Source organism: Coregonus lavaretus, assembly GCF_964263955.1.
Source record: "Coregonus lavaretus genome assembly, chromosome: 18".
Lineage (NCBI taxonomy): Eukaryota > Metazoa > Chordata > Actinopteri > Salmoniformes > Salmonidae > Coregonus > Coregonus lavaretus.
Window position 1 is genome coordinate 7,493,721 of NC_140005.1, and position 27,695 is coordinate 7,521,415.

General features: G+C 41.1%; 1 pseudogene across 1 annotated transcript; it reads right to left on the reverse strand.

Annotated features, from left to right (window-relative positions):
* Nucleotides 1–5,021: 5,021 nt before the first annotated feature.
* On the reverse strand, nt 5,022–5,807 carry LOC311145358 (thyroxine 5-deiodinase-like; annotated as a pseudogene). The gene has a single exon. The product of its transcript is annotated as a thyroxine 5-deiodinase-like (transcript).
* Nucleotides 5,808–27,695: the final 21,888 nt, after the last annotated feature.

Sequence of the window (27,695 nt, forward strand, 5' to 3'; positions counted from 1 at the left end):
CACTGGAATTGTGATACAGTGAATTATAAGTGAAATAATCTGTCTGTAAACAATTGTTGGACAAATTACTTGTGTCATGCACAAAGTAGATGTCCTAACCGACTTGCAAAAACTAGAGTTTGTTAACAAGAAATTTGTGGAGTGGTTGAAAAACGAGTTTTAATGACTCCAACCTAAGTGTATGTAAACTTCCGACATCAACTGTATGCAAGACAAAACGGACAACACAGACCGAAGACACTGGCAACAGCACAAATACAACAGCAAACAAACAGTGGATGTGTGAGTGTGTGTGAAGTAAAGCAACATGCTTCCTTACATAAGACAACGCAAACTAGTGACAACTAGAAACAACTACATGTCTCAACAACCTGTTCATCTATTTGTCCTTTGAACTCTTCCAGGGACACCAGGTCCTGGAGTTTTAGGTTGGCTTGGAGGGAATTCCAAGACCAGTGGGCTGAGTAATGAAAGGACCTTTTTCCATGCTGGGTTCTAATTTTCGGGACTCTTGGTGTAAAAACAAGATTGAGATCTGAGCATGTACAGTACGTTTTAATTCACAGCTAGAAGAGAGGATAGCTAAAATGGCAGTTTTACAAAACTGGTTACAAAACTAAGGGCTGCATGATACACAGAGTCAAGAGCCTTCAGCTTGAGGCTTGCACATAAATAGTATCACCATCACTCCCTTCTGGTGGCAAAGGAAAAACAAGCTTTATGCTGGTAATAAAACCTGGCACAAATGCAAACACACATTCTCCCAGTAGAAGACATTTGACATTTTATTGTTAACTTGGAAACCTGTTAACTGGTTTCGACTGAATAGGGCGCTGTATCTTATATAATCAGTGACATGCAGTGAATTGTGAGTGACAAAGAAATCTGCATATCTGAGTCTAAACTCAAAAACCTTCTCAACACTGATATTTGTGATATTACAAGTATAATTGTATTGATGTTTGGACGATATGATTGGTAAATCTGTTATAAAACATTTGATGGGTTGAGTTCTTGGTGAGGAGCTGGCAAGGAGAACCCATTCTGCTGCGATTCTCTGTCTAGGTCTTGTCGACCCATTAAAAAACAGTAACCAAGCAACAGGGGGAAGAAACTTGTGCAGTGTCAGAAATAGCTGACAAATGAAGCAGTGTCATATTATTCTACTTGATTTATATGTGATCTTCCAGACTCACACTAGTTGATATCATAGCCTTGAAGAGGCAATAATTTTGTTCTAAAAGTAAACTTGTTCCTATGGAGAAAGGAGAATGTGAGACCTGCATAATGTATCATTCAAAGGACACTTGCACAATGGGATTGGTTTTGGTGGAAATACATTTTGCCAAGGTTTTTGCACAAACTCAAAGTGAAAGCTCTTGTAGGGACAGAATGGTTTGATTACAGGATGTGAGCTCGTCTAGCCAGGGGTGTCTTGCGCTGTGAAAAAACAGGATCACATTTGAGAAGAATGTGCATGAGTTTGAAGCTGTTGCAGAGACAGTTTTAGCCCAAAGAACTGGATAACCAATACATAAACAAAGCATTATATTGTCCCTACAGGAGCTCAAACTCTGGTCGCCATGACCACTGTGACAAGAAACCTATATCTTTGTTGCAATATATTATGAATTATTCATAGAGAATGTATTCACAATATGACCTTCAGAAATGTTATTTTCACAAAGGCAACCTCTTCTTAGGACATTATGGTTTGATTACATGATATCTGGCAATAAAACAGGGTCACACTTGGTAATGGCATAGGATCAGAGGTGTCATGCCAACAGGTGCACAGGGGCCCCTCAGATTTGTTGTTGTTGTTGTTGTTTATCTGTAATACTACTATCCACCTAGCAATTTTATGAAGTTGGCTTTAGCTAGCCCAGTTAGAAAAGCAAGCAATAACTAAATGTACTGAATAAGACTCACCATTCCTTTCAATATTTTACCCAGATTTTAGCAGAGATGCAGAGAAGCATATTTAGTTTATTTAAGAAAAGTCAGGAGGATACAGACAGCTCAAGAGGTATGCTTAGATATGCAGAAAAATAAACATCTTTTTTTTTTTTTACATAGAATTAAGCATAATGATTATGGCTCTGGATTGCAGGAAAAAGCTGTTTCAAGTGGTTGAACAATATACAATTCTCCAACCACCCCCTGGCCATCCTCACGTTCTTTGTGCCCCCTCAGATTTATGGTGTGCATGACGCCCCTGCGTAGCAGGACTCTGAAGCTGTTGCAGAGAGCTGTTTTATTGAGCCAGTGTTGTTTTATTTATTTTTATGATACAAAGCAGGGAAAAGCAGATCGTTTTTTTATGAAGTATGAAGACTGAAATGCTGTGGAACCAACCATGTTGGTCATAACTTTCTGACCGCTGAATGATGTTGTAAATGCAACAGTGTGTAACCACAGCAGCGCAAGAGTTGTTCAGGTGCGGTCAAAACGCTTTATTCTAAATGACGATTCCTCAAGGCAGGAACACATGCACTCTTAGAAAAAAAGTGTTCCAAAAGGTTTCTTTAGCTGTCCCCATAGGATAAGCGTTTTTGGTTCCAGGTAGAACCTTTTTTGGTTCCGGGTAGAACCCTTTTGGGTTCCAAGTAGAATCCTCTCTGGAAAGGGTTTTACATGGAACCAAAAAGGGCTCTTCAAAAGGTTTATCCTATGGGGACAGCCAAATAACCTTTTTAGGTTCTAAATAGCACCTTTTTTTCTAAGAGTGGATACTTTTGAGTAAATTCCTTTTCACACAGAACGTTCGATCAGACAGAAGCTCTTCTCTCATTGTTTTATCTAAGTGATCATCTGAATGGCTTTTAATGAGAACACGGTCCTCAGAACACTGTGCCTAATAGGGGTACTGAAGTCTTTGTGTAACCGTAAAAAAATTGAACTGTGCATAATAATAATATAAATAATAATAATTGGTCATTTAGCAGACGCTCTTATCCAGAGCGACTTACAGGAGCAATTAGGGTTAAGTGCCTTGCTCAAGGGCACATCGACAGATTTTTCACCTAGTCGGCTCGGGGATTAGAACCAGCGACCTTTCGGTTACTGGCACAACGCTCTTAACCACTAAGCTACCTGCCCACCATGTGGGAGCACCATAAAAAATGTAATATATATTGTTACTTTGATTTTATATTTGAGATAATTGAACCCATAGGGCGTTGGCTTTACTTTGATTTGAGATTATTGAACACATAGACAATTGAACACAGATAATTGAACACTTAGTGTGCGTTTACACAGGCAGCCCAATTCTGATCTTATTTCCACTCATTGGTATTTTTACCAATCACATCAGATCTTTTTTAGAGCTGATCTCGTTGGTCAAAAGAACAATTAGTTGAAAGAAATATCAGAATTGGGCTGCTTGTGTAGATGAAGCCATATATAATTGAACACATAGATAATTGAACACATAGATAATTGAACACAGGGCATGGGCTCTACTTTGATTTGATATTTGAGATAATTGAACACATTTGATCATCAGCTTCAGTGTAAATTTGTTCATATGACTTGGGAGCAAACAGCATACTTTTAGAATGAAGTTAAATGTTGATATGCTCTCTGATATCAATGAATAGTTTCTGAGAGAGAGAGAGAGAGCGTGAGAGAGTAAAGCACATAATATTTATATTCGCTCTGATGCCAATAGTTTGAGTTTCTGACTGTGAAGTTTATAAAAAACAGCATGCACAGGTTGTACAAAACATTATGAACACCTTCTCTTTCCATGAAATTGACTGACCAGGTGAATCCAGCTGAAAGCTATGATCCCTTTTTAATGCCACTTGTTAAATCCACTTCAATTCAGTGTAGACAAAGAGGAGGAGATTTTTAAGCTTTGATACAATTGAGACATGGCTTGTGTATGTGTGCCATTCAGAGGGTGAATGGGCAAGACAAAATATTTAAGTGCCTTTGAAGGGGGTATGGCAGTAGGTGCCAGGCGCACCGGTTTGTGTCAAGAACTGCAATGCTGCTGGGTTTTTCACGCTCAACAGTTTCCCGTGTGTACCAAGAATGGTCCACCACCCAAAGGACAACCAACTAACTTGACAACTGTGGGAAACACTGGAGTCAACATGGGCCAGGATCCCTGTGGAACGCTTTCGGCAACTTGTAGAGTCCATGCCCCGACGAATTGAGGCTGTTCTGAGGGTAACTCAATATTAGGAAGGTGCTCTTAATGTTTTCATCAAATAAATATGTGGTTTACCAAGTAACCGCGTTTTCCATAGTCTATTGCGCACAGGGGAGGAAGTCTGTTGCTATAGGCTATAGGCTATCTACTCGGTAATTACCTTACTATAATTTTAAATGTGACGTTAGTTAACTAAAGTTATTCCATACAGATCAATCATGCTAAATGACTACGCTACACATCATCCTAAATTAATTCACCTTCAGCAATGAGCGAAATGTTTTAAATAGTTATTTTCCAGAGTATAGAATAAAACATTTTATTATAAAAGTATCTCCATAAAAAGTTAACCATATTTACAAAACAAAAATATAAGTAAAAAGATATTGCACACAATCATTATCTTCAGCATTAAAACATCAGTATCGGTTTTCTGGTGAGGTACCTTTTAAAAACCGAACTTCACAAAAATACTGGCAATAAATTGGTCATGGCAAACCCCACTTTACTCACACTCTCCACACAAACATTCGCACCATAAGGATAAAGAGAACATGACATATCGGAACACAGAACAACTGGTATTGACAAATAAACCCTTGCAGGTGATCGTCTGACGTAATATGTTGAGATGTCCAGGGTCAACATAATAACTATAACTAAAACAGGCTATTCTGCAACCATTGGGATAGGTCTACACATACATCACTAGTAAACAACACAAGTGAAAATGCTTGTGTGTCCCTGTGACACGTTATATACAATGCTACTCTTGAAAAGTTGCAGTGTATGAAATGTATAGCAGGTCTGTGAGACATAACTTATTTAATGCTGACGCCTAAAATGTGATACAACTCTAGACATGAATAACGACATTTCTTGAATTTCCAACACTTTGTCTGTATTGATCAAGCCAGTCCCTCAGCTCAGAGATGCGGTATCCCTCCGGTCCTCTACATCCTTGGTAGACAATCTTTCCGTCTTGAAGTATGTAAAGTCTATCGAAATATGCTCCATATGCGGCGTTGGACGAGTTCTCCATGCTGTCTGCGACAACAAGGCACCCAGGGACCTCACGGTTCATTATTTGAGCCGCACTGAGTCTGTCCTCGAGACAGCGGTGTTTGGGAATTTGGTAGGGAGCGTCAGTGCTCATCCATCCGTCCGACGGGTGCGCCTCCTCTATATACACAACGACAGAGTCTGAGATATCAGCGTATTGCTGCACAACACGCTGGAACGCCTTCAAGCGTGTCATGAACGGTGGTCAGGTGCAGCTGCCAAAGTTTAGAATGAGCGGTCTCTTGTCTTTGGCATAGTCAAGAATCCGGCTGCATCTCTGGTCGCAGAGCTGCACAACTTCAGTGTTGGGCGCTACATATCCAAGGTGCGCCGATTTTAAGAAATCCAGTTTATGGCCATGCCAAACGGCTTTGATTGACTCCCAGCTGAACATTCGATTAGACTCGGAAATACATAATGGGGGATCGACAATATTTCCTTCTTGTTCCTTCATTTTGGTGAAGACCCTCTTCCTTACGCACTGAAAATCGAGAAACCACAGCATTATCGCTGCCAAGAAGAAGCGAGGCAGTAAAATAAGACAGACAATTGCATTTTTCATAGCCTTTACAGAATTCATGCCGACTAATAATCGCAGACCGGCTAATATCTTTAGGCTATAGCTTCTAAAACTTCAGTCAGACTGCGTTCCTCTTGCGCTACGATCCTATGCTGAAGTTGCACTCTACTTGTAACTTCCCTTTTTATAGCACCGGCAGTGGATTTGAATGAAAAACACCCCGCCTCCAAACCGTGGCCGACTCCTCACATGGCGGGGATTACCTTCTATTAATTTAGGCTACTGATGATAGGAGAGGCAGAGAGCGAGATGTGTGTGTGTGTGTGTGAGGCAGAAAATTAAATGACTGTGTGCGACAGTGATTTAATTCTGCCTCCTCCTCCTCATAAGTAGCCTATATGCCTGTCTTTCTCGACCAATACACCTAACCGGGTATGCACATGCAAGGATTGACCAAAAACGTCATCTGTTTTTCCAAAACATCACAGACCATTTTCTTCCGATACCCAGCGTCAGGGGGATGTTGCCTGGTAGAGCTTTCAGCCTTGCACAAGATGAAACCACTACACGCGCTGGTGTTTGATTGTTTTGCTTTTATTGAGTCTGCTTATACATTTCATTATCAAGCATTGGGTAAATTCTCTAGCATGCTTAATTCAAATAAACGGCAATTGACAATATTTATTCATAGGCTGAACAAGGGAACGTTATTTTTAAACGTTCAATAACACAGCCTATTCAAGTTTCAAGATGTCTATTATGTATAATTTTGTAACATTTAGTTTTGAAGTGTCTAAGTGCTAGCGCGCAATAACGGAGTAACTCTTGGGGAAAAACGGTGATACAAGCTCTTCTGAAAATCCTAATAGAAAAACGATTCACAATTTTGATTTAGTAACCTACATTATAATTGTTAACTTTTTTTGTAACTATTAGTTTAGAGTTCACATCGTCCGGTGTTAAAAATTATTAATGAAGTGAGAGGAGAAGGCTACGGATATTTTTTTGTTTGTTCAAAGTGAGTTCATGCTATTTAATAACGATATGAATTAGGCAATTATATATATCCACCGCATTGCAGTTAACCATCAAACTCCTGCGCGTGCGTAATTACGCACAAGCCACTAATTGACACTCTCCCACTAAATTACAATAGGCCTACAAATAATATGCATAGTCAGTCTGCAAATGTTAGTACAAACAGCAAACAGCCAGGCTAGACGATACAATCATTTTAAGGACCATTTTGGCATGCAGTATACAGCACCTTTTGGCGCCAGTTATTATAATAATAATAATAATATGCCATTTAGCAGACGCTTTTATCCAAAGCGACTTACAGTCATGTGTGCATACATTTATACGTATGGGTGGTCCCGGGGATCGAACCCACTACCCTGGCGTTACAAGCGCCATGCTCTACCAATTGAGCTACAGAGTACCATGTGCGGCTGAATTCTCCGCAAAGCAGGGGATGGAACCGTTTCAGAGAACAGAACCGAAAACCGGAAAATAACAAAAATGCTCAATGAACAGAAACAGAACCGAGAACGAAAGTGATCCATGCTATTCTGGAACAGAACCGTTATTTTGCACTGAACCGGTTAATAAGGTTATTTTACATTCTACAAAGCCCCTATGCAAAGCCCTCCCTCTGTCACTAAGAAACGTATTCCAGTGTCTGCCTGCAAACTGAAAATCTTTCCCATGGTGTGTTAGTGTTTAGGCTGCCTGCCCCTCCCCCCTCTGAAGCATAGGCTACTGTACTGATGTTACAAGCTTGATTCAGAAGATAGTGAGAAATATTTTTTATTATACTGAACAAAAATATGAACACAACATGTAAAGTGTTGGTCCCATATTTCATGAGCTGAAATAAAAGATCCCAGAAATGTTCCATACACACAAAAAGCTTTATTCTCTAAAATGTTGTCCACAAATTTGTTTAGATCCCTGTTAGTGAGCATTTCTCCTTTGCCAAGATAATTCATCCACCTGACAGGTGTGGCATATCAAGAAGCTGATTAAACAGCATGATCATTACAAAGGTGCACCTTATACTGGGGACAATAAAAGGCCACTCTAAAATGTGTAGTTTCGTCACAGAGCACAATGCCACAGATGTCTCAAGTTTTGAGGGAGCGTGCAGTTGGCATGCTGACTGCAGGAATGTCCACTAGAGCTGTTGCCAGATAATTTAATGTTCGTTTCTCTATGGTAAGCTGCCTCCAAAGTCGTTTTAGAGAATTTAACAGTACGTCCAACCTGCCTCACAACCGCAGACGTGTAACCACACAAGCCCAGGATCTCCACATCACACCAATTCTTCCATGGCCTGCATACTCACCAGACATGTCACCCATTGAGCATATTTGGGATGCTCTGGATCCACGTGTACAACAGCGAGTTCCAGTTCCCGCCAATATCCAGCAACTTCGCACAGCCATTGAAAAGGAGTGGGACAACATTCCACAGGCCACAGTCAACAGCCTGATCAACTCTATGAGAAGGAGATGTGTCCTTCCCAGTCATGTGAAATCCATAGAATAGGGCCTAATTTATTTATTTCAATTGACTGATTTCCTTATATGAACTGTAAAATCTTGAAATTGTTGAATGTTGCGTTTATATTTTTGTTCAGTGTAGCTAGAGAATAATGGATGAACTTGTTCAATGCTAGTTAAGGATACCATAGTCCTAGTTATCACGTTTCACTTGGATTTATTAACTACCAAAAGGTAAGATGTTTTTTTTAGTTCTGGTGACACTCTGCGCACACACAAGCTTGCTAGCTCAAAGGACATTCAAAGTTCCTCCATAGAAACCGCCCCACCTAAGTATAATTTTGTGGACTTAATTCACATAATGCATTTCATAACAAGATGCCAAGCAGCTTCAAGTCTTCTCCTCAACCATCTCTCGCTCTCTTCCCACCCGCTAGATTTCAGTCTCATCTTGCGCCATACTTGTCTGTAAACAACTAGCTTGCCTGCTCTATCCGCACTGATTGGTGACGTAATTGAATTAGCTAAATGTGAAATCAACCGTTTTTTAAGGGTTAAAAAAAGAACAGAAAGGAACGATATAAACCGGTACTTCTTTTGGATTAGAATCATTTCTGAACTGTATTTTGCTGGTCCGAACAGTGGAACGGAACGACACAAATTGTGGTTTTGTTCAGAACGAAACGATTAGGAAATAATGTTGGTTCCAACCCCTGCTGCAAAGCCAATCTTAATAAATAATACTTTGAGAAGGTTTTAATCATACTTTGAAAAGGTTGCTGCATTTTGGGTTAGTCACAACAGTCTTTCAATAACATGAATGTTGAATTTTCACATTTTAAAATGACACACAAATCCCTAAAACATATGTAAACCTATAGGGCTAAGATTTGCAGGAAAGTAGGAGGTAGATATGCACTCGTAGGTTAGGATTCTACCCAATAAAGCCCTGCGTTGTCCTTTCTCCTTAAGCACATTGATCAAACTATCAAGATTAGGCTATCAATAAATATATCTCATAACCCACTGGGCACACACTGGTTGAATCGACGTTGTTTCCACATCATTTCTACGAAATTACGTGGAATCAATGTGGAATAGACGTTGAATTGACGTCTGTGCCCAGTGGGAATAATTAAATGTGACTGTGATTGGTTCAGTTAGAGGTGCTGGCGATCAGTAATTGTGTGTAGGCTATGTTTTGAAGTAAACAAAATTAATAAGAATCAAATGAAATTACACTTCTAATAATTTACATAATCGCATCATCTCCATCCCGTGGTAGACATATCCAGTGGAGTAGGTTAGTGCATAACGGTGCGTCGATCCACACACAGCAGGCTCTGTCTTTGATAGCAGTTATACAAACTGTGACTACATGTGTCACATGAAACTTAACTTCGTTCTTCTCTAAAGCTATTTGAACAGAAAATGGCCCTTTGTAGCATAATGTGGTTCTGACCTTTCGGAGTTCAATATCTGATCTAGCTTATCTTGATCATTGGAAAGGAGCTACATGCAGTGTTTGTGTACCATTTATCTTTTAGAAATCTGTGACCTGTGCAATGATCATTATCATTCCATATCACATATTGATAACTTATTGATAACATATTGATAACATATTGATAACTGGCCTTTGATGTCATCAGCTATTTTCAGCCTTCTCCCTTCATAAACAACAACACGCCCTCTTGAGGACAGCGGACCACTAAAGGAAAGCCTTTCAAAGGGGATGGTGACTTTTCAACCCAAATCAAATGACACTGGGAGTTTTGTGAGCATGTGACTTGCTGCCATGAACCCTTTTAATATTTTGGGAAATTGTCGCCTAGCTTTGTGTCTTGTCTTGTTCAGTACTTTAAAGTAACATGTGGAGCTATCAACAGTTATTAGTTATGCTTCCTTCCCCCTCATTATCCAAGATGGGTATTTGATAGTTGGCCAATATCTAAATCACGTGACATATACAATTTTGCTCCACTTATGGCTGAATGAGGTAAGACAAAACAGAAATACACTTCTCTGTATCTGTGATATTAACCTATTGCATGTAGCACTTTTCACCCAGTCTAAGCAGTTTACATTATGTCTCATGACCTCATCCTCTTGCAATGGAACACCCACCTGGAAATGTATAGTTCCATCCCCCCACAAGCTTTTTTTTGGGGTTGGGGTCCTCCTGGAGTTCGAGCCCCCCAGATAGCATATGAACAAGTCATAAGCCATCAAAGAAATGTTTAGAATGACAGGAAATTAGCTTTAAAACAGAAACATTTTCTCTCAGCATAATGGCAAAATGTGTAAAATAGCAGGAAATTAGCTCAGAGATTCTTAAAAGTCAGGACAATCCTTGTCCTGCAGGGAAACTTTATTTCTATAGTAAAATAAAAAAAAATAAAAAAAAGGATTTTGTTGCATTATTTGAACAAACATTTTACATTCAGGGGAATTTTATAAGGGAAAATATATTTTCTGGAATTTTCAAAATACTTTCAAAATTATTCATTTCCCTGGAAATGCACTTGTCAGAAGCAAATGATCCCAATTTTAAACTCTCCCAAAATGTGTTTAAAGTTCTAAAAACGGGCAATAATGTCATTTCTTGTATTAGCCCTCTGTGACTTTAAATAATATTTATCTCAAACTGTGATTCCTAAAAGATGTGTCCGGAGATTTGTTCAACTTCGTCAGATTTGTCTAAAATCCTAAATGAATCAGGAATGAGCAGGTTCAGCTATATCATAAGGACTCCTTCTTCATGTCCTCATTACATTTAGTGCAACAAGACCACTCATAATAATAATATGCCATTTAGCAGACGCTTTTATCCAAAGCGACTTACAGTCGTGCGTGCATACATTTTTGTGTATGGGTGGTCCCGGGGATCGAACCCACTACCTTGGCGTTACAAGCTCCGTGCTCTACCAGCTGAGCTACAGAGGACCACTCATGGTGGGTAAAGTTCTCTACTTTTGATATAATTAAACAAACAATATTGGAATCACCCCATGGCCACAACCGTAAACTTTCAACTCCATCTGCCTGATAGATTGAGATAGAATATGAGTTTTGGTTCAAATAGGTTACATTTAATTAGGTTTTTAGAGTCATAAAGCAACTGAGGAAAAACTAAATTGCTACTGTGTATACCACTTGAATGAAGAAGAAAATGCCATTTTTGTCAACTCCGTAAAACATTAACTCCGTCAGATTTTTGTCTAACGTTACCTCCGTTAGAGCGCTGAAGGATTTGATGGAAGGGTTGTTTTTATTGGGGAAATGTTTTGTATTAAAATTGTATTTTCAGAGGCAGGAATATATCTGTTTTGAGTATCTGTTGTCAACTCCGTCAGTGGCTTGTCAACTCCGTCACTGACCTTGTGGAGGCCAGTGAAACTGCTACGCCACTGTGTGTATATCGGAGGGGTTGGGTACAGCAAATGAGAAGTATTCTTCTTAAGATCTACATTTTCAGCATTTGTTATATTACATATATACAGTATATATATATATATATATGGGGGATTGGAAGGAGACGCATTCTGTCTCCTAGAGATGAACGTACAGTGAGGGAAAAAAGTATTTGATCCCCTGCTGATTTTCTACGTTTGCCCACCAACAAAGAAATGATCAGTCTAATTTTAATGGTAGGTTTATTTGAACAGTGAGAGACAGAATAACAACAACAAAATCCAAAAAAATGCATGTCAAAAATGTTATAAATTGATTTGCATTTTAATGAAGGAAATAAATATTTGACCCCTCTGCAAAACATGACTTAGTACTTGGTGGCAAAAACCCTTGTTGGAAATCACAGAGGTCAGACGTTTCTTGTAGTTGGCCACCAGGTTTGCACACATCTCAGGAGGGATTTTGTCCCACTCCTCTTTGCAGATCTTCTCCAAGTCATTAAGGTTTCGAGCCTGACGTTTGGCAACTGGAAACCTTCAGCTCCCTCCAAAGATTTTCTATGGGATTAAGGTCTGGAGACTGGCTAGGCCACTCCAGGACCTTAATGTGCTTCTTCTTGAGCCACTCCTTTGTTGCCTTGGCCGTGTGTTTTGGGTCATTGTCATGCTGGAATACCCATCCACAACCCATTTTCAATGCCCTGGCTGAGGGAAGGAGGTTCTCACCCAAGGTTTGACGGTACATGGCCCCGTCCATTGTCCCTTTGATGCGGTGAAGTTGTCCTGTCCCCTTTGCAGAAAAACACCCCCAAAGCATAATGTTTCCACCTCCATGTTTGATGGTGGGGATGGTGTTCTTGGGATCACAGGCAGCATTCCTCCTCCTCCAAACACGGCGGGTTGAGTTGATGCCAAAGAGCTCCATTTTGGTTTCATCTGACCACAACACTTTCACCCAGTTCTCCTCTGAATCATTCAGATGTTCATTGGCAAACTTCAGATGGCCCTGTATATGTGCTTTCTTGAGCAGGGGGATCTTGCGGGCGCTGCAGGATTTCAGTCCTTCACGGCGTAGTGTGTTACCAATTGTTTTCTTGGTGACTATGGTCCCAGCTGCCTTGAGATCATTGACAAGATCCTCCCGTGTAGTTCTGGGCTGATTCCTCACCGTTCTCATGATTATTGCAACTCCTCGAGGTGAGATCTTGCATGGAGCCCTAGGCCGAGGGAGATTGACAGTTCTTTTGTGTTTCTTCCGTTTGCTATTAATCGCACCAACTGTTGTCACCTTCTCACCAAGCTGCTTGGCGATGGTCTTGTAGCCCATTCCAGCCTTGTGTAGATCTACAATCTTGTCCCTGACATCCTTGGAGAGCTCTTTGGTCTTGGCCATGGTGGAGAGTTTGGAATCTGATTGATTGATTGCTTCTGTGTCCACAGAAGAGTGTGCTCCTAATCTCACCTCATTACCTGTATAAAAGACACCTGGGAGCCAGAAATCTTTCTGATTGAGAGGGGGTCAAATAATTATTTCCCTCATTAAAATGCAAATCAATTTATAACATTTTTGACATGCGTTTTTCTGGATTTTTTGTTTGTTATTCTGTTTCTCACTGTTCAAATAAACCTACCATTAAAATTATAGACTGATCATTTCTTTGTCAGTGGGCAAAATCCGCAGGGGATCAAATACTTTTTTCCCTCACTGTACTTTGGTGCGAAAAGTGCAAATCAATCCCAGAACAACAGCAAAGGACCTTGTGAAGATGCTGGAGGAAACAGGTACAAAAGTATCTATATCCACAGTAAAACAAGTCCTATATTGACAAACCTGAAAGGCCGCTCAGCAAGGAAGAATCCACTGCTCCAAAACCGCCATAAAAAAGCCAGACTACGGTTTGCAACTGCACATGGGTACAAAGATCGTACTTTTTGGAGAAATGTCCTCTGGTCTGATGAAACAAAAATAGAACTGTTTGACCATCGTTATGTTTGGAGAAAAAAGGGTGTGTGCTTGCAAGCCGAAGTACACCATCTCAACCGTGAAGCACGGGGGTGGGAGCGTCATGCTTTGGGGGTGCTTTGCTGCAGGAGGGACTGGTGCACTTCACAAAATAGATGGCATCATGAGGAAGGAAAATTATGTGGATATATTGAAGCAACATCTCAAGACATCAGTCAGGAAGTTAAAGCTTGGTCGGAAATGGGTCTTCCAAATGGACAATGGCCACAAGCATACTTCCAAAGTTGTGGCAAAATAGCTTAAGGACAACAAAGTGAAGGTATTGGAGTGGCCATCACAAAGTCCTGACCTCAATCCTATAGACAATTTGTGGGCAGAACTGAAAAAGCGTGTGCGAACAAGGAGGCCTACAAATCTGACCCAGTTACACCAGCTCTGTCAGGAGGAATGGGTTAAAATTCACCCAACTTATTGTGGGAAGCGTGTGGAAGGCTACCCGAAACGTTTGACCCAAGTTAAACAATTTAAAGACAATGCTACCAAATACTAATTGAGTGTGTTTAAACTTCTGACCCACTAGGAATGTGATGAAAGAAATAAAAGCTGAAATAAATCATTCTCTCTACTATTATTCTGACATTTCACATTCTTAAAATAAAGTGGTGATCCTAACTGACCTAAGACAGGGATTTTTTACTAGGATTAAATGTCAGGAATTGTGAAAAACAGAGTTTCAATGTATTTGTCTGTATGTAAACCTCCGACTTCAACTGTATTTACCACCAAAAACCGATGCTGGCACTAAGACTCCACTCAATGAGCCGTATAAGGCCATAAGCAAACTGGAAAACGCTCATCCAGAGGCAGCACTCCTAGTGACCGGGCACTTTAATGCAGGGAAAATTAAAATATTTTCTACCTAATTTCTACCAGCATGTTAATTATGAAACCAAAGGAAAATAAACTCTAGACCAGCTTTACTCCACACACAGAGACATTTACATTTACGTCATTTAGCAGACGCTCTTATCCAGAGCGACTTACATTATATATATATACACATCAGTCACTGGCTTCATCAATAAGTGTATCAATGACGTTGTCCCCAGAGTGACCGTACGTACATATACCAACCAGAAGCCATGGATTACAGGCAACATCCGCACTGAGCTAAAGGGTAGAGCTGCCGCTTTCAAGGAGCGGGACTCTAACCCGGACGCTTATAAGAAATCCTGCTATGCCCTCCGACGAACCATCAAACAGGCAAAGAGTCAATACAGGACTAAGATTGAATCGTACTACACCTGCTCCGACGCTCGTCGGATGTGTTTTTGTACAGCACTTCGAGATATTAGCTGATGTAAGAAGGGCTATATAAAATAAAATTGATTGATTGATTGATTGATGTGTCAGGGCTTGCAAACTATTACAGACTACAAAGGGAAGCACAGCCACGAGCTGCCAGTGACACAAGCCTGCCAGACGAGCTAAATCACTTATATGCTTGCTTCGAGGCAAGCAATACTGAAGCATGCATGAGAGCATCAGCTATTCCGGATGACTATGTGATCACACTCTCCATAGCCGATGTGAGTAAGACTTTTAAGCAGGTCAACATTCACAAGGCCGCAGGGCCAGACGGATTACCAGGACACATACTCCGAGCATGGGCTGACCAACTGGCAAGTGTCTTCACTGACATTTTCAACATGTCCCAGACTGAGTCTGTAATACCAACATGTTTCAAGCAGACCACCATAGTCCCTGTGCCCAAGAACACTAAGATAACCTGCCTAAATGACTACCGACCCGTAGCACTCACGTCTGTAGCCATGAAGTGCTTTAAAAGACTGGTCATGGCTCACATCAACACCCTTATCCCAGAAACCCTAGAACCACTCCAATTTGCATACCGCCCCAACAGATCCACAGATGATGCAATCTCTATTGCACTCCACACTGCCCTTTTCCACCTGGACAATGCTATTCATTGACTACAGCTCAGCGTTCAAGACCATAGTGCCCTCAAAGCTCATCACTAAGCTAAGGACCCTGTGACTAAACACCTCCCACTGCAACTGGATCCTGGACTTCCTGACGGGCCGCCCCAAGGTGGCAAGGCTAGTTAACAACACATCTGCCACGCTGATCCTCAACACTGGGGGCCCTCAGGGGTGCGTGCTCAGTCCCCTCCTGTACTCCTTGTTCACCCATGACTGCATGGCCAGGCACAACTCCAACACTATCATTAAGTTTGCAGATAACAAAACAGTGGTAGGCCTGATCACCGACAACGATGAGACAGCCTATAGGGAGGAGGTTAGAGACCTGGCTGTGTGGTGCCAGGACAACAACCTCTCCCTCAACGTGATCAAGACAAAGGAGATGATTGTGGACTACAGGAAAAAAAAAGACGACTGAGCACGCCCCCATTCTCATCGACGGGGCTATAGTGGAACAGGTTGAGAGCTTCAAGTTCCTTGGTGTCCACATCACCAACAAACTATCATGGTCCAAACACACCAAGACTATTCCCCCTCACAAGACTGAAAAGATTTGGCATGGGTCCTCAGATCCTCAAAAAGTTATACAGCTGCACCATCGAGAGCATCCTGACTGGTTGCATCACCGCCTGGTATGACAACTGCTCGGCTTCCGACCGCAAGGCATGACAGAGGGTAGTGCGTACGGCCCAGTATCTCACTGGGGCCAAGCTTCCTGCCATCCAGGACCTCTATACCAGGCGGTGTCAGAGGAAGGCCCAAAAAATAGTCAAAGACTCTATCCACCCTAGTAATGGACTGTTCTCTCTGCTACCGCATGGCAGGCGGTACCAGAGTGCCAAGTCTAGGTCCAAAAGGCTTCTTAACAGCTTCTACCCCCAAGCCATAAGACTTCTGAACAGCTAATCATGGCTACCCAGACTATTTGCATTGTTCCCCCACCCCCTCTTTTACGCTGTTGCTACTCTCTGTTTATTATCTATGCATAGTCCCTTTAACTCTACCCACATGTACATTTTACCTCATTTACCTCGACTAACCGGTACCCCCCGCACATTGATTCTGTACCTGTACCCCCTGTATATAGCCTCCTTACTGTTATTTTATTTTACTGCTGCATTCTAATTATTTTGTATTTATATTTTTTACTTATCTATTTCTTTACTTAATATTTAATTTTCTTAAAACTGGATTGTTGGTTGAGGGCTTGTAATTATGCATTTCACTGTAAGGTCTACACCTGTTGTATTAGGCGCATGTGGCAAATTCAATTGGATTTGATTAGATTTGAACAGGGTGACTCTCTCTAAGAGGTTTAGGGGGCTCCAAAGGATGCCTTACTAAACTGAGATTGGAGGCTATATTTGTTGGCCGTGAACTAAGCTGACTTCCAGGGTCCTATATATTGTTTTTATGAATTATATAAGCACAGTAACAGTGAGATGCAAGCATCCGATCCACCAATGATAGCTCGGACAGCCAATACTAAATCAGTAAATCAATAATATAAATGACTTCATGCTGTCCTTGAAAATACACAGAAAAAAAAAAATAGAATGATTTATTATTTAAATGTTTAAATAGCATGGGCGACCTAGAAAAACACATTTGTATTATTTAAGGCCAAGTGGCAAATAATAATGCAGGTAGTAGTGATGGAGGTGTGAACATGCAGGTCTGGGCAGATCAGATGTAGTCGTTGTTTCTGTGCGTCTGTAAGTTGCTGTTTGTGGCCTCCCGAGTGGTGCAGCTGTCTAAGGCACTGCATCGCAGTGCTAGAGGCCTCACTACAGATCCGGGTTCGATCCCAGGCGGTGTCGCAGCCGGCTGTGACCCAGAGACCTATGAGGCGGTGCACAATTGGCCCAGCATCGTCCGGGTTAGGGAAGGGTTTGGCCGGCTGGGATGTCCTTGTCCCATCGCGCTTAAGCGACTCCTTGTGGCGGGCGGGGCGCATGCACGCTGACTTCGGCTTCCTCCGACACATTGGTGCGGCTGGCTTCCGGGTTAAGCGAACAGTGAGTTAAGGCGGGGTCATGTTTCGGAGGACGCATGGCACTCAACCTTCGCCTCTCCCGAGTCCGTACGGGAGAAAAAGGGGTAAAAAGCATAGCAACAAACAAAGCAGCTGTTCGTATGTTTGTAACTGGTGTGGTAAAAAATAAAATCCTCCACTATTATAAATATATATATACAGCACCAGTCAAAAGTTTGGACACAACTACTCATTCAAGGGTTTTTCTTTATTTTTACTATTTTTTACATTGTAGAATAATAGCGAAGACATCAAAACGATGAAATAACACATGGAATCAAATGTGTTAAAGTGTTAAACAAATCAAAGTATATTTTATTTTGTAGAACATAGTAAAAATAAAGAAAAACCCTTGAATGAGTAGGTGTGTCCAAACTTTTGACTGGTACTGTATACACAGAGGAATCGTAACTATGGTCAGTGGAAATATTTCGAGAAGAATGTGTTCAAGATGGAGAACAAAGGCCTCTCATGCAAAATAAATAGAAAAAACAAACAAGTGTGTTGGTGCTGTTGTCTTACCACGTCTCACACCATAAGGTAGGATGTGCAATGAATAGATTGTTTTTTAAGGTCAAAATTAATATGGTTGATTTTTAAGGATGTCAATATAAATGAATGTATTTATGGTTGTTTGTAATTTTGTCTTACCTTTTTAATCATTATATGTGTTATTGTTTTTACCGTCTAGGACCACTTTGGAAACAAGCGTTTTAATGAATACTTTTAAGTGATATCCTCTGGGTCCTGTCTCACACTATAAGGCACATGGTGAAGCATAGGTTACATCAATACTACTATGTTTTATAGGACTATTGACAAAGTAAGTGTCTATTTCCTATTACTGGACCACTATGTGTTATGTAAAAATGTTTCTATTAAAGCTTGAATGATGTTTCTCTCATACAAAACTCCAACCTAAATATACCATATGCTGAATCAGTTGTGTAGCTGGGTATCATATTGCAAAGTAAATAAGTCAAATACTGCACAATAAAGATGACATATTGCACGGTACCGGGGAGGTATTTCAAGTTGTGGAAATTAATATGGGGCAAACCCATCATGGTAGATAATGTCACACAGTGTTGTAACCTCAACCCTAAATATGAATGATACTACAAATGTCCCTTTAAAGCAATTATTGTTTTATTGCAGCGTTCAATTATGGTTAAAAAATGTGTTTAACCTATTACTTTCTCTAACCTTAACCCTAACCCAAATCATAACCCTAACCCTAACCTTAACCTTAATCCTAACTCTAACCCTAACTCTAACCCTAACCTTAACCTTAACCTTAATCCTAACTCTAACCCTAACCTTAACCTTAATCCTAACTCTAACTCTAACCCTAACCTTAACCTTAATCCCTCTGAAGAAGCCTAAACCAGGCGAAACGTCAGGAACTCCCTTACCCTTCTTGGGCTACTTTTAAATGAACAATGTTTTTTTAACCTGGGGACTCAGAATCCTTATTTTTAATCATCCTCTCTCTGGAAATACAGCTGCACCATCGAGAGCATCCTGACTGGTTGCATCACCACCTGGTATGGCAACTGCTCGGCCTCCGACTGCAAGTCACTACAGAGGGTTGTGCGTACGGCCCAGTACATCACTGGGGCAAAGCTTCCTGCCATCCAGGACTTCTATACCAGGCGGTGTCAGAGGAAGGCCCTCAAAATTGTCAAAGACTCCAGCCACCCTAGTCATAGACTGTTCTCTCTGCTACCACACGGCAAGCAGTTAAACTAGATGTTGGGAGAATGGGAAAACCCGCCCCCACCCAGTCTAATATTCGTAATTTATCTCTAACATTTACATTACGAGAATCAGAGAGGGATTTGCTTGAGAGGGAATTACTTTTATTCCTACACCTTTAACGACGGACAGGGGGGTTCTGAGAAGGGACCTGCACTCGTATCACAGATGAATGAACATTTTGGATTATTATGATTATACTACAGATTCAACACCGATACCATTTATTGAAAGATCAAAATGGGAACCCAAGTTGGACTCTATTTCACAGCCAATACAAAGGCTCCTTGGGCAGGATATAGAAGCCTTTTCTAGTAGTATCTCATATAGAAAAGTGGATCAGGACAATATGGCTGAAGAAGAACGGATAGCATTAAAGAATTTAAGGACAAATCAGGACATAGTGATAAAACCAGCAGATAAGGGTTCAAAATTGTAATTTTGGATAAAACACAATACTTAATAGAGGCGAACAGACAATTGAACAATGTTCAGCAGTATAGATCACTACCACATTCCTTACAGGAAGATTAGATAAATCATAAAATATCTATATAAAGAGAAAAATATTTTGTTCAAACAAATGTATTATCTGTATGGCCCTGACACGCCTAGAGCGCGAAGGTTCTACCTACTGTTCAAAATGTATAAAGACTCAGGTTCATGGACGGTTCCCTTCCAGATACCCCCTGGCCGTCCCGTTGTTTCCAATTGCGGGAGTGAATCATGTAATGTGGCAGAGTATATTGATTCCTTTCTCAATCCCTTATCTCAGAAGCACCCCAGATATGTAAAGGATACCTATTCATTTGTTAATAAGCTTAGAGAAATGGAGTTACCTTCTGGAGCAATGTTATTCTCGATTGATGTAGACTCACTATACACTAATATTGACACTCAATTAGGACTCAGCGCAGGGATACAAATAGACCAGATGAGGCTATCCTTGCTATCTTAGAACTGGGACTAACGCGTAATGACTTTGAATTTGATTCTAAACACTGCTTACAAATCTCAGGTACTGTCACGACTTCCTCCGAAGCTGCCTCCTCTCCTTGTTCGGGCAGGCTTTGGCGTTTGTCGTCCCTGGCCTTCTAGCCACTGACGCTCCTCATCTCATCATTCCATTTGTTTTGTCTTGTTTTTTCCCACACCTGGTTCATATCCGCTCATCAGTACCTGTATAAGTGTTCCCTCTGACCCTCTTGTCTTTGTGTGTGATTATTTATTGTGGAGGTGACGATAGCTCGGTGGAGCTTTATACAGTTAGGTTGGAGTCATTAAAACTCGTTTTGCAACCACTCCACACATTTCTTGTTAACAAACTATAGTTTTGGCAAGTTGGTTAGGACATCTACTTTGTGCATGACACAAGTAATTTTTCCATCAATTGTTTACAGACAGATTATTTCACTTATAATTAACTGTATCACAATTCCAGTGGGTCAGAAGTTTACATACACTAAGTTGACTGTGCCTTTAAACAGCTTGGGAAATTCCAGAAAATGATGTCATGGCTTTAGAAGCTTCTGATAGGCTAATTGACATTATTTGAGTGTACCTGTGAATGTATTTCAAGGCCTATCTTCAAACTCAGTGCCTCTTTGCTTGACATCATGGGAAAATCTAAAGAAATCAGCCAAGACCTCAGAAAAGAATGTGCAGACCTCTACAAGTCTGGTTGATCCTTGGGAGCAATTTCAAACGCCTGAAGGTACCACGTTCATCTGTACAGACAATAGTACGCAAGTATAAACACCATGGGACCACGCAGCCATCATACCGCTCAGGAAGGAGACGCGTTCTGTCTCCAAGAGATGAACGTACTTTGGTGCGAAAAGTGCAAATCAATCCCAGAACAACAGCAAAGGACCTTGTGAAGATGCTGGAGGAAACAGGTACAAAAGTATCTATATCCACAGTAAAACGAGTCTTATATCGACATAACCTGAAAGGCCGCTCAGCAAGGAAGAAGCCACTGCTCCAAAACTGCCATAAAAAAGCCAGACTACGGTTTGCAACTGCACATGGGGACAAAGATTATACTTTTTGGAGAAATGTCCTCTGGTCTGATGAAAGAAAAATAGAACTGTTTGGTCATAATGACCATCGTTATGTTTGGAGGAAAAAGGGGGTGCATGCAAGCCGAAGAACACCATCCTAACCGTGAAGCACAGGGGTGGCAGCATCATGCTGTGGGGGTGCTTTGCTGCAGGAGGGACTGATGCACTTCACAAAATAGATGGCATCATGAGGAAGGAAAATATGTGGATATATTGAAGCAACATCTCAAGACATCAGTCAGGAAGTTAAAGCTTGGTCGCAAATTGGTCTTCCAAATGGACAATGACCCCAAGCATACTTCCAAAGTTGTGGCAAAATGGCTTAAGGACAACAAAGTCTAGGTATTGGAATGGCCATCACAAAGCCCTGACCTCAATCCTATAGAAAATGTGTGGACAGAACTGAAAAAGCGTGTGCGAGGAAGGAGGCCTACAAACCTGACTCAGTTACACCAGTTCTGTCAGGAGGAATGGGCCAAAATTCACCCAACTTATTGTGGGAAGCCGAATAGTTTAGGTTTGGTTGATCAAGGACGCCAGGCTACGGAAGCATCCGCAATGGGCCATCTGTAAACAATGGCTGAAACAAGTCCTGGACGTAAAGATTCAATATACTATTTCAATCTGTGGTCCTGGCTATCATTCTGAGGACATCTAACCTCTAATCTAAATGTCTATCATACCTCTGATCACAGTCTGAGAGCAAGATCACACACCGATACAGAAACAGAAGGAACACTGCAGTGTTCCTTTTCAACGGTTTCACTTCTGTAGTGATATATTTCCTATGGAGATGGATAGAGTTGTCGTATTATGTCTATCTAGGTGACTATTGCTTATCATCTACCTAGCCGTTCCAGATGACTCTTATTTATAGTCTACCTACACTTAGTCGTTCTCTTACTATTATTTATCGGCATCTCTTTCAGAGATTGATTTGCAGTCTGTATGTGATTTGTGTCCCCATTCCTCAACAAATGCTTTCTAGGCCTGCAAAACACATGCGGGCAGTTACTGAATAAAATTCTAACCAGCAGTTACTGTAAACAAATGAGAACTATCTGACTCCGACTTAGCATGCTGTAAACCAGGCATGAAGACCCTTGTGGATACAAGTTGTAGTCCATGTGCCATAGATACTGTATTTGTCTCAGGATTTCTTGCTGTAACTCAATATTTTTAAATGGCAAATGAAGTCACTAATCATAACTGAATAGGGACAAAGTTGACGTAGGAGTCAATGTAGGTTAAACGTGATACAAGTATTGTATTACTATATGTAAAGTATTTTGTCATACTAAAAACACTTTGCTGAATTGTTGCCACTTCTGGGAAATCCACAAGTTGATTAAATGAAATCCAAACTGCAGAAGTAATGTTAATCTTGGTGAAGATAAGAACATTGTTTTTTGATTCAGACCTTGGCTCTGAGCTGTTTCTCTTATTGCTCAATGTCCTCTGTGCAGCTTGTTCCACAAGATGAATTTCAATGAGAGAACTGGGGCAATGCATGCAGTTCTGTTTCAAAGACGTGAAACACAGCTAAAATTGTCAGGATGATACAACGAATGACCCTGATGCCCCTGATCAGATCAATATAATTGATAATGGCATTAATGAATCTTTGACTAGCATTTATAGCAACTTTCAATAATTTGCACTCGTTAAGGAAATGTATCTGAAGTTTGACTTAATAAGCCAGATATGCATTGACATCTCCTCTGTTCCATATATCTGATTTAGCCTATGTCTAATTGACATGGACATCTCTTCTGTTCCAGACATTTCAATTTCTATTCCGATGTCATGGATAAAGGCCAGTGTTTTTATTTATTTAGGGGGTAGATCAGCTTTAATATTGCAGATATATTGTAACTTCTATCAATGTAATTGTCTGCATCACTTCCAATCCCCCATATGTTTTTTTCTTTTTTTCCCGCATATATACATACAGTGGGGAAAAAAAGTATTTAGTCAGCCACCAATCGTGCAAGTTCTCCCACTTAAAAAGATGAGAGAGGCCTGTAATTTTCATCATAGGTACACGTCAACTATGACAGACAAATTGAGAAGAAAAAAATCCAAAAAATCACATTGTAGGATTTTTAATGAATTTATTTGCAAATTATGGTGGAAAATAAGTATTTGGTCACCTACAAACAAGCAAGATTTCTGGCTCTCACAGACCTGTAACTTCTTCTTTAAGAGGCTCCTCTGTCCTCCACTCATTACCTGTATTAATGGCACCTGTTTGAACTTGTTATCAGTATAAAAGACACCTGTCCACAGCCTCAAACAGTCACACTCCAAACTCCACTATGGCCAAGACCAAAGAGCTGTCAAAGGACACCAGAAACAAAATTGTAGACCTGCACCAGGCTGGGAAGACTGAATCTGCAATAGGTAAGCTTGGTTTGAAGAAATCAACTGTGGGAGCAATTATTAGGAAATGGAAGACATACAAGACCACTGATAATCTCCCTCGATCTGGGGCTCCACGCAAGATCTCACCCCGTGGGGTCAAAATGATCACAAGAACGGTGAGCAAAAATCCCAGAACCACACGGGGGGACCTAGTGAATGACCTGCAGAGAGCTGGGACCAAAGTAACAAAGCCTACCATCAGTAACACACTACGCCGCCAGGGACTCAAATCCTGCAGTGCCAGAAGTGTCCCCCTGCATAAACCAGTACATGTCCAGGCCCGTCTGAAGTTTGCTAGAGTGCATTTGGATGATCCAGAAGAGGATTGGGAGAATGTCATATGGTCAGATGAAACCAAAATAGAACTTTTTGGTAAAAACTAATCTCATCGTGTTTGGAGGACAAAGAATGCTGAGTTGCATCCAAAGAACACCATACCTACTGTGAAGCATGGGGGTGGAAACATCATGCTTTGGGTCTGTTTTTCTGCAAAGGGACCAGGACGACTGATCCGTGTAAAGGAAAGAATGAATGGGGCCATGTATCGTGAGATTTTGAGTGAAAACCTCCTTCCATCAGCAAGGGCATTGAAGATGAAACGTGGCTGGGTCTTTCAGCATGACAATGATCCCAAACACACCGCCCAGGCAACGAAGGAGTGGCTTCGTAAGAAGCATTTCAAGGTCCTGGAGTGGCCTAGCCAGTCTCCAGATCTCAACCCCATAGAAAATCTTTGGAGGGAGTTGAAAGTCCGTGTTGCCCAGCGACAGCCCCAAAACATCACTGCTCTAGAGGAGATCTGCATGGAGGAATGGGCCAAAATACCAGCAACAGTGTGTGAAAACCTTGTGAAGACTTACAGAAAACGTTTGACCTGTGTCATTGCCAACAAAGGGTATATAACAAAGTATTGAGAAACTTTTGTTATTGACCAAATACTTATTTTCCACCATAATTTGCAAATAAGTTCATTAAAAATCCTACAATGTGATTTTTCTAATTTTGTCTGTCATAGTTGACGTGTACCTATGATGAAAATTACAGGCCTCTCTCATCTTTTTAAGTGGGAGAACTTGCACAATTGGTGGCTGACTAAATACTTTTTTCCCCCACTGTATATACAGTGAGGGAAAAAAGTATTTGATCCCCTGCTGATTTTGTACGTTTGCCCACTGACAAAGAAATGATCAGTCTATAACTTTAATGGTATGTTTATTTGAACAGTGAGAGACAGAATAACAACAAAAAAATCCAGAAAAACGCATGTCAAAACTGTTATAAATTTATTTGCATTTTAATGAGGGAAATAAGTATTTGACCCCCTCTCAATCAGAAAGATTTCTGTCTCCCAGGTGTCTTTTATACAGGTAACGAGCTGAGATTAGGAGCACACTCTTAAAGGGAGTGCTCCTAATCTCAGTTTGTTACCTGTATAAAAGACACCTGTCCACAGAAGCAATCAATCAATCAGATTCCAAACTCTCCACCATGGCCAAGACCAAAGAGCTCTCCAAGGATGTCATGGACAAGATTGTAGACCTACACAAGGCTGGAATGGGCTACAAGACCATCGCCAAGCAGCTTGGTGAGAAGGTGACAACAGTTGGTGCGATTATTCGCAAATGGAAGAAACACAAAATAACTGTCAATCTCCCTCGGCCTGGGGCTCCATGCAAGATCTCACCTCGTGGAGTTGCAATGATCATGAGAACAGTGAGGAATCAACCCAGAACTACACGGGAGGATCTTGTCAATGATCTCAAGGCAGCTGGGACCATAGTCACCAGAAAACTATTGGTAACACACTACGCCGTGAAGGACTGAAATCCTGCAGCGCCCGCAATGTCCCCCTGCTCTAGAAAGCACATATACATGCCCGTCTGAAGTTTACAAATGAACATCTGAATGATTCAGAGGAGAACTGGGTGAAAGTGTTGTGGTCAGATGAGACCAAAATTGAGCTCTTTGGCATCAACTCAACTCGCCGTGTTTGGAGGAGGAGGAATGCTGCCTATGACCCCAAGAACACCATCCCCACCGTCAAACATGGAGGTGGAAACATTATGCTTTGGGGGTGTTTTTCTGCTAAGGGGACAGGACAACTTCACCGCATCAAAGGGACGATGGACAGGGCCATGTACTTTCAAATCTTGGGTGAGAACCTCCTTCCCTCAGCCAGGTCATTGAAAATGGGTCGTGGATGGGTATTCCAGCATGACCATGACCCAAAACACACGCCCAAGGCAACAAAGGAGTGGCCTAGCCAGTCTCCAGACCTTAATCCCATAGAAAATCTGTGGAGGGAGCTGAAGGTTCGAGTAGCCAAACGTCAGCCTAGAAACCTTAATGACTTGGAGAAGATCTGCAAAGAGGAGTGTGACAAAATCCCTCCTGAGATGTGTGCTAACCTGGTGGCCAACTACAAGAAACGTCTGACCTCTGTGATTGCCAACAAGGGTTTTGCCACCAAGTACTAAGTCATGTTTTGCAGAGGGGTCAAATACTTATTTCCCTCATTTAAAATGGAAAATCAATTTATAACATTTTTGACATGCGTTTTTCTGGAATTTTTTGTTGTTATTCTCACTGTTCAAATAAACCTACCATTAAAATTATAGACTGATCATTTCTTTGTCAGTGGGCAAACGTACAAAATCAGCAGGGGATCAAATACTTTTTTCCCTCACTGTATATATACATATACACATACATACACATATATATATACTCATACATACGTACATATCCTTTAAAAATATATATACTTCCCTTTATTACTTTCCAACCCCACCATCCCCTCCCTAATTGGAGTAAACTAGTGAACAATAATGCTTAGGCCTCTACTTAATAATAATAATAATAATAATATGCCATTTAGCAGACGCTTTTATCCAAAGCGACTTACAGTCATGCGTGCATACATTTTTGTGTATGGGTGGTCCCGGGGATCGAACCCACTACCCTGGCGTTACAAGCGCCGTGCTCTACCAGCTGAGCTACAGAGGACTGCATGCTTATACATACTATATACATTTTATGGACACAGTCACTAATTATATTTTGTTTGTTTTTACTTCTGAACTTCCTCCGATCATTTTCATAATGCCCATCTGGTATGCTTCAATATGCCATATCTTTCTAACTGTGCTCTTTCACAAAAGCTCACAATATATAACCTATATACTTATTATTGACACAGCATGTCTTACACTAGTTATCTTGTTGTTATTAGTTGTTGTTATTAGTCCCATCCTTCAGCTCCATTCAACACCTCCCATCTAAAAGGCCAGTGTTTCAATTTATGTCGACATAAGATACCCTGAGCCGTGTCAAAGATGGGGTCAAGTCAGGGGGCAAACGACAACACTGTCTCTGTTGAGTCATCCAGACTGGACTGGACCAGACTAGACCAGTACTGACTTAAGCCAATGCAACAAGAGCTGTGCCAATGACACCCCCTTCTCTCTATGCAAGCAATTCTCACTGTTGCCTTGAGCATGTACCAAAATGCATCTGTATTTGTGTTCCCTCTGTCGACATCAATAATGTCCCCTCAGTTTGCAAATGAGGATCTTGCCTGCAGATTGGATTTTCCTTATTCTACTTTGTTTTAAGGGCAGCTCTGGGATGTGGGGTTGGGGGGGCGACGTTCCCATTAGGTCCCTTGAGGGTTTCGGAGTGACATTATCCCACTAGTGTTCTCTTGGGACCATCACGTTCCCTAATCATAACCCTAACCCTAATCATAACCTTAATCCTATCCCTAACCTTAACCTTAACCTTAA